General features: G+C 39.7%; 1 non-coding gene across 1 annotated transcript; it reads left to right on the forward strand.

The window, feature by feature from the left end:
- The first annotated feature begins 7,515 nt into the window (after positions 1 to 7,515).
- On the forward strand, positions 7,516 to 7,619 carry LOC112768143 (small nucleolar RNA R71). Its single transcript, XR_003185581.1, has one exon. It is a non-coding gene; the product is annotated as a small nucleolar RNA R71 (small nucleolar RNA).
- The last annotated feature ends 695 nt before the right edge of the window (positions 7,620 to 8,314 follow it).

The raw sequence follows: 8,314 nt of genomic DNA on the forward strand, positions 1-8,314 counted from the left end.
CCTGATGGGTATTTAGTGGAACCATCAGCAAGTTGGAGACATATCCGGGTTGGTTTAACTTCTTCAGTTAAGCCAAGCTTCCTGATAGTGGATGCAGGTATTAGGTTGATGCTTGCCCCAAGATCGCATAAGGCTGTCTTGGTGCAATCACCTTCCAATATGCATGGTATCAGAAAACTCCCAGGGTCTTTAAGCTTTTCAGGAAAGCTTTTCAGAATGACTGCACTGCATTCTTCAGTGAGGAGAACTCTTTCTGTTTCTCTCCACTCCTTTTTATGACTCAAGATCTCTTTCATGAACTTGGCATAAGAAGGTATTTGCTCAAGTGCCTCTGCAAAAGGAATCTTTATTTCAAGAGTCCTTAGATAATCTGCAAAGCGAGCAAATTGCTTATCCTGCTCCTCTTTCCGGAGTTTTTGAGGATAAGGTATCTTGGCTTTATATTCCTCAACCTTAGTGGTTAAAGAAGCCTTTTTAGAGGGGTTGTTATCAGCACTTGTGTGTGTCTATCCCTCACTGGCAATTGAGTACCAGAGTCAGAAGCTGGAGTGACGTTAGACGCCAACTCACTGTCTGTTCCTGGCGCCTGAACGCCAGAAATGTGCCCATTTTGGGCGTTCAACGCTGGATTATGCCCCCTTTGGGCGTTCAACGCCAGATTCTTGCCCATTTCTGGCGTTGAACGCCAATCCTGCCTTGTTTCTGGCGCTGAACGCCAGTTTTGGGCATGGTCTGGGCGTTCAGCGCCAGCCTTCCACCCATTTTCTGGCTTTTAGTGCAGAATTATTTTTCCCTGGGCTCTTACTGTCCTCAGGGGAATCTTTGGTGGGTCACTCATTTCTTGAATTTTTGATGCCTTGAGGTGGGGTATTTAATGTTTTCCCACTTCTTAATTGAACTGCTTGGCATTCTTCTGCTATTTGCTTTGATAGCTGCTGCTTTGTTTGCTTAAACTGTTCGTCCATATGTATATTAGCTATCCTTGTCTCCTGTAACCTGTCTTTGAATTCAGCTAGCTGTTTTGTTAGAAAATCTAATTGCTGATTGAATTCAGCAGCTTGTTTTACAGTACTGAATTCAGCAGTTACTGTTTTAACCTCTTCATTCATGGAAGGGTTGCTGCTTAGATACAAATGCTGATTCCTGGCAACTGTATCAATGAGCTCTTGAGCTTCTTCAATTGTCTTTCTCATATGGATAGATCCACCAGCTGAGTAATCTAAAGACATCTGAGCTCCTTCTGCAAGCCCATAGTAGAAGATGTCTAACTGAACCCACTCTGAAAACATTTCAGAGGGGCATTTTCGTAGCATCTCTCTGTATCTCTCCCAGGCATCATAAAGAGATTCATTATCTCCTTGTTTAAAGCCTTGGATGTCAGCCTTAGCTGTGTCATCCTTTTTGGAGGGAAATATTGATTCAGGAATTTTTCTGTCAGCTGTTTCCATGTTCTTATGCTGGCCTTAGGTTGGTTATTTAACCACCTCTTGGCTTGATCTTTTACAGCAAATGGAAACAGTAATAGTCTGTAGACATCCTGATCTATTTCCTTATCATGTACTGTGTCAGCAATTTGTAAAAATTGTGCCAGAAACTCTGTAGGTTCTTCCTGTGGAAGACCGGAATACTGGCAACTTTGCTGCACCATGATAATGAGCTGAGGATTCAACTCAAAGCTACTGACTCCAATGGAGGGTATGCAGATGCTACTTCCATATGAAGCATAGAGGGGTTAGAATATGACCCCAGAGTCCTCCTGGACTGTTCATTTCCACTTATGTCCATGATGGATCTATGGATATAACTTGGACTGATTTACCTTTTTATTTATTTTATTTTATAAGAAGTAAATACTTAAATAAAATAAAATAACTAAAAAGAATTTGAATTTTGAAGTTAAAATTTTTTTTTCGTTTAAAAAAAAAAGAAATTAATTAGAAAAAAAAAAAGAAATTTTTGAAAAAGAGGGAAGATATTTTCGAAAATTAGAGAGAGGGAGAGTTAGTTAGGTAGTTTTGAAAAAGTTAAGAAACAAACAAAAAGTTAGTTAGTTAGTTGAAACAAATTTTGAAAAGATAAGAAGTTAGGAAGTTAGAAGAGATATTTTGAAAAGATATTTTTGAATTTAGTGAGGAGAGAGAAAAACAATAAGATAGTACAAGATTTAAAATTTTTAGATCTAATGCTCCTTGTTTTCGAAAAATTTGGAGGGAAAACACCAAGGAACACCAAACACTAAAATTTTTAGAAAACCAAACCAAAATTTTCGAAAACCAAAGGGAAATCAACAAGAAAACACCAAACTTTAAGTTTGGCACAAAATTTAATAGAGAAAATATTATTTATGAAAAAGAAGGTTTTGAAAAGAATATCAAAGACTCTAACCCAATTACCAAGAACACAGATTAATGCTCTAGCCAAATGAGTTATGGGACCTTCAAAAATTTTAAGAAAGATTATTTTTGAAAATACCAAACTTAAAGTTTGGCACAGGATTTAATAGAAAAATTATTTTTGAAAAAGGTTTTAAAAAATATGATAGCCAATTATCATGAACATAAACACCACGTTCTAAATAACTGAGCTATAAGTTTAAAGTATTTTAACAAGGGATAAATAATAAAAGACTCTAAACCAAAAAAAAAGAAAGATTTTTCCTAATCTAAGCAACAAAATAATCCGTCAGTTGTTCAAACACGAACAATCTCCGGCAACGGCGCCAAAAACTTGGTGCACGAATTGCGAATCACACTTTTCACAACGCGTACCACTAACCAGCAAGTGCACTGGGTCGTCCAAGTAATACCTTACGTGAGTAAGGGTCGAATCCCACGGAGATTGTTGGTTTGAAGCAATCTATGGTTATCTTGTAAATCTTAGTCAGGAAGTCAATTATGTTTATCAATTGAATTGTGAGTAACCAGTAGAGCATAAATTAAAAGTTACTTGTTGTGCAGTAATGGAGAATATGTTGGATTTTTGGAGATGCTTTGTCTTCTGAATCTCTGCTTTCCTCTGTCTTCTTGTTCACGCACGCACGTCCCCCTATGGCAAGCTGTGTGTTGGTGGATCACCGTTGTCAATGGCTACCTTCCATCCTTCCAGTGAAAACTACGCTCACGTGCTCTGTCACAGCACGGCTAATCACCGGTTGGTTCTCGATCCGGTTGGAATAGGATTTACTATCCTTTTGCATCTGTCACTAACGCCCAGCCTTCAGGAGTTTGAAGCTCGTCACAGTCATTCAATCCTTGAATCCTACTCGGAATACCACAGACAAGGTTTAGACTTTCCGGATTCTCATGAATGCTGCCATCAGTTCTAGCTTATACCACGGAGATTCTGATTAAAGACTCTAAGAGATACTCATTCAATCGGATATAGAACGGAGGTGGTTGTCAGGTACACGTTCATGGTTTGAGGAAGGTGATGAATGTCACATATCATCACCTTCATCACAGTTAATCGCGAATGAACATCTTAGATAGAAACAAGCGTGTTTGAATGGAAAACAGAAATACTTGCATTAATTCATCGAGACACAGTAGAGCTCCTCACCCCTAACAATGGGGTTTAGAGACTCATGCCGTCAGAGAATACAAAGTTTAGATCTGAAATGTCATGAGATACAAAATAAGTCTCTAAAAGTTGTTTAAATACTAAACCAGTAGCCTAGGGTTACAAAATATGAGTGGACTATGATGGATGATGCAGAGATCCACTTCTGGGGCCCACTTGGTGTGCTGGGGCCCACTTGGTGTGTGCTGGGGCTGAGACTTTAAGCAATTCACGTGCAGAGGCCATTTGTGGAGTTGAACGCCAGTTTTTGTGCCAGTTTGGGCGTTCAACTCCAGTTTTTGATCCTTTTCTGGCGCTGGACGCCAGAATTGGGCAGAGAACTGGCGTTGAACGCCATTTTACGTCGTCTATCCTTGTGCAAAGTATGGACTATTATATATTGCTGGAAAGCCCTGGATGTCTACTTTCCAATGCAATTAGAAGCATGCCATTTTGAGTTCTGTAGCTCCCGAAAATCCAATTTGAGTGCAGGGAGGTCAGAATCCAACAGCATCAGCAGTCCTTTTTCAGCCTGAATCAGATTTTTGCTCAGCTCCTTCAATTTCAGCCAGAAAAATACCTGAAATTACAGAAAAACACACAACTCATAGTAAAGTCTAGAAATATGAATTTTTCCTAAAAACTACTGGAAATAAACTAAAAACTAACTAGAACATACTCAAAACTATATGAAATTATCCCCAAAAAGCGTATAAAATATCCGCTCATCATCTTTTTTATGCTTAGAAAAATTTGGGGGAAATGTGCGGCTAACTAAATAATTAGCAACAGGTGCATACCAAGGGACTACCTCAGATACTGCTTGCAGGTTATCAAAAGGAAAATTATCATCTATAGGAGTAGAATCATCCTTAATATGTTTAAGGCGACTCAAGTGGTCTGCTACTAAATTCTGATTACCACTCCTATCCTTTATTTCTAAATAAATTCTTATAACAGCAGTATCCAATGTATAAGTCTTGGTTTGGATTCCTTTTTAGCTAATAGATACTTTAAGGCTGCGTGGTCCGAATACACTACTACTGTAGTACCAAGTAAATAAGCCGGAATTTATCCAGAGCAAAAACAATAGCAAGAAGCTCTTTCTCAGTAGTAGTATAATTTGACTGGGCAGTGTCTAAAGTCTTAGACGCATAGGCAATAACAAAAGGATCCTTACTTCACGCTGAGCCAACGCTGCTCCTACTGCATGATTTCCAATGGCTGGCTCCAGTCTGGTCCTCTCACAATTGGAGCTTGAGTTAGAGCAGTCTTTAATTTATCAAACGCTTGTTTACAATCCTCACTAAACTCGAACTCAATATCCTTCTGCAGTAATCTGGATAAGGGAAGTGCTACCTTACTGAAGTCCTTAATAAATCTCCTGTAAAAACCTGCATGGCCAAGGAACGAACGGACTTCCCTCACAGAAGAGGGGTAAGGCAAACTAGAAATAACATTTACCTTTGCTGGGTCTACAGAAATGCCTTTATTAGATACCACATGTCCTAACACAATCCCTTGTTTTACCATAAAGTGGCATTTTTAAAATTCAATACAAGGTTTGTATTAACACATCTATCTAATACTCTAGATAATCCATCTAAGCAATAGGCTAATAAGAAATCACCATAAACGCTAAAATCGTCCATTAAACCTGCATAAGTGTAATAATCTAGAGAAAGATCATATGCACTTTGGAAAGTAGCTTGTCATGAAAGAAGGGCATTCTCTTATAAGCATAAGTCCCAAGCATGTAAGTATCTTTTCCTGATCTCAGAGCTTATGAATCTGGAAATAACTGTGTAACCTCTAAAGCATATTGATTTCCTGACAATCCAGCATTTGATCAATGTGAAGTGTATGATCCTTACGGTACTTGGTTGAGACGCTGTATCAATGCAACTCTCCAAGCATTCTGAACTCGAGTTCTATGAGTCTCCATGCTCATTTCACTGTATGACTCTAGACTTCTTGGGCACATTGTACTGCTTACCCATTCCTGTCTGAAATGGGATATATGATACCTGCTTCTAATAGTCTGAGATAGATTGCATTTTGGATTGAGGACAGGTCTTGTCTCTTCTAAATATTCTGTGCTCGCATACTGGGGTTGATCAACTATGTCTGAAATCCACCCAATTGCCTTCTTATGCTCCTCAGTACATCAAGTACTGCTCTTCTTGTTGAGAGTCAGTTCCTTGCATATGACGAACTTCTGCATCCTCAAGATAGCGTATTTGAATGTGGAGGAGAGGTTTAATTCTAACTTGATCATGCAGGCTTGGATATTGGGGCTTGTGAAAATGGCGAAGTGCTTCACTGTCAGTTAAAGGTCCACACTTGACTTGTCAGTGTGCTCTTCAAACTCTTCCTTGTGAACTTCAGCTACACTTTTGTCTATGACATCACACTGAAGATAGAACGATCTTCTGGGGGTTGTCAATGACTCCATTCAGATGATCAATCATCTATCAGCATCAGCCATTTAAATTTTATCTGCTAACTAAGATCTACTGATTTTAAGGAGAGCCTAAAACATCATATATAGACAAAGCATTATACTAAACATGCTCTGAATCGCACAGCAATCATAAATTATACACACCAATATAAACTAACTATGCAAGACTGGATCGTACATTTTAGGTAATTCTCCATTAAAGCAGATATAGAACTAAAGAATAGTTTTAATTCATTATTTTGTCTTTATGGATACATAAGTCTTTTAGAAACTTTGCATATTTAGGTACCTGCTGAATAACATCAAAAAGGGGAACAGTTACCTCAACCTTTTTGAATATCTCTACCATTTTAGGATCGGGTTCCAGCTGCTTCCTGGGCTTCCTTGCAAGTTGTGGAAATGGAATAGGAGTAGTGTTTTCTGTGGTGCCTGCGCCTTTTGGTGCTTCCTTCTATGGTTGAGTTATCTTTTCTTCAGCTATGTCCTGTATATCCTCTTCCTCTTCAACATCTTCGATTTCTACCACCTCTTCAGCTGAGGCGTATTCTGGTCAGCTTGGTTCCTCCTGATTCCTCTCCTACAGTGTGGTTCTGGACCTCAGGGTGATAGCATTAATGCCTCCCTTTGGATTGGATAATGGTTGAGAGGGGATTCCAGTGGTGCTTGAAGGTTGGTTATTGGAATTTTGTGCTGATCCAAACTGTGTCATAAAAGCTTGCAGAGTAGAGGTGAGACCATTCAGACTGGCGTTGATACTATTCATGATGTTAGTTTCCATGGTCTGTTGTCTTCTCTCAAAAGATTGTAGTAGATCTTCATTAGAAGATAAAGAAGAATGAGAGGTCTGCTGTTGATTGTTCTGTGGTCCTTGGTTTTGCCTCAGGTGAGGTGCTCTGTAAGGTTGATTTTGCTGCCTGTTGTTGTTATTATTCCATCTCTGATTTCCCTGATTATCTCTGCCTCCTCTGTTATTGTTGTCCCTCCAATTCTGGTTTGAATTGTCCTGCCATCCATGGTTATTATTTCCACTTTGATTGTACCCTTGGTTGGGACGGTCATAAAAGTTGTGAGTGGATGCCACCATGATGTCTTCTTGTTGGAGCTGCGGGCATTCATCAGTGTAATGGCTATAATCAGCACAGATTCCGCAAATTCTTTATGGGACTAGTTGTTGGTTTTGCTGTGGTGGAGGAAGTTGAGCTTGCTGAGTTTGTTGATTCAACTGCATTTGCTTCAGCAAGTTGGTCATCTCACATATACTCTGAGTTAGAGCAACAGTCTCTCTACTAGAAGATACTTCTGCAACGGCTTTTGAACGGCCTTGCTTCTGTCTGTGGTTCCTGGTAGATTCAGCTAAATCACTGATCAATTGCCAAGCTTCATCAGTGGTCTTGTACTTCTTCATAGACCCATTGCTGGTACTTTCCAATGTGGTTTTATCTTGGGGTCTCATACCCTGTGTGATATAGCTGAGTAGCACGATCTTGTCAATCATGTGGTGGGGGCATGCTTCCAGAAGATTATTGAAGCGCTCCCAGTATTCAAAGAGAGTTTCATTGTCATCCTGAACAATTGTGGAAATATCCTTCCTCAATTTATCAGTGACTTTTGATGGAAAGAATTTCTCCAGAAACTCCTTTCTGAGTGTATCCCAGTTGGATACATTGGCCAGAGGTTAAGTGTAGTACCACTCCCTTCCCTTTCCCTCAAGAGAAAACGAGAAAGCTTTCAGCAAAATTGAAGTTTCATCAGTGCCATCATGCCTGACAGTAGAACAGGCTGCCTGGAAATCTCTCAAGTGCTTGATAGGCTCTTGAGCAGGTAGGCCATGAAACTTGGGCATCAAATTTAGCAGTGCGGTCTTTATTTCAAAATCTGTAGCTACCGCTGGATGATGCGCTTGAAACGGTTGCATTGTAAAATCAGGAGCTCCTTCCTCCTGGATGGTAACTCTCCTAGCTGCCATGTCTTCTGCACGTAAAACAACCGAATCAGTAGAACGGGGGCTGGTTTCCTCCTCAGATTCACTTTCAGATCCGCCCTCAGAGCGGGCTAACCGACGCTGTTCTCGCCTTATTCGTGAAATTGTCCTTTCAATTTCAGGATCGAATATTAGCAAGCGCAGATCAGGAAGTGAACGCGTCATTTGACGGAAGAAACACGCAGCTCATAGTAGCAAAATAAAATAAAATACAAATAAATAAATTCTAATTAATAAATTTAGCACTCTATTGCAACTCTCCAGCAACGGCGCCAAAAATTGATGAGATGCAGAAGCTGGTGAATTAAAAA

The sequence above is a fragment of the Arachis hypogaea genome, chromosome 17 (genome assembly GCF_003086295.3).
Source record: "Arachis hypogaea cultivar Tifrunner chromosome 17, arahy.Tifrunner.gnm2.J5K5, whole genome shotgun sequence".
Taxonomy (NCBI): Eukaryota; Viridiplantae; Streptophyta; class Magnoliopsida; order Fabales; family Fabaceae; genus Arachis; species Arachis hypogaea.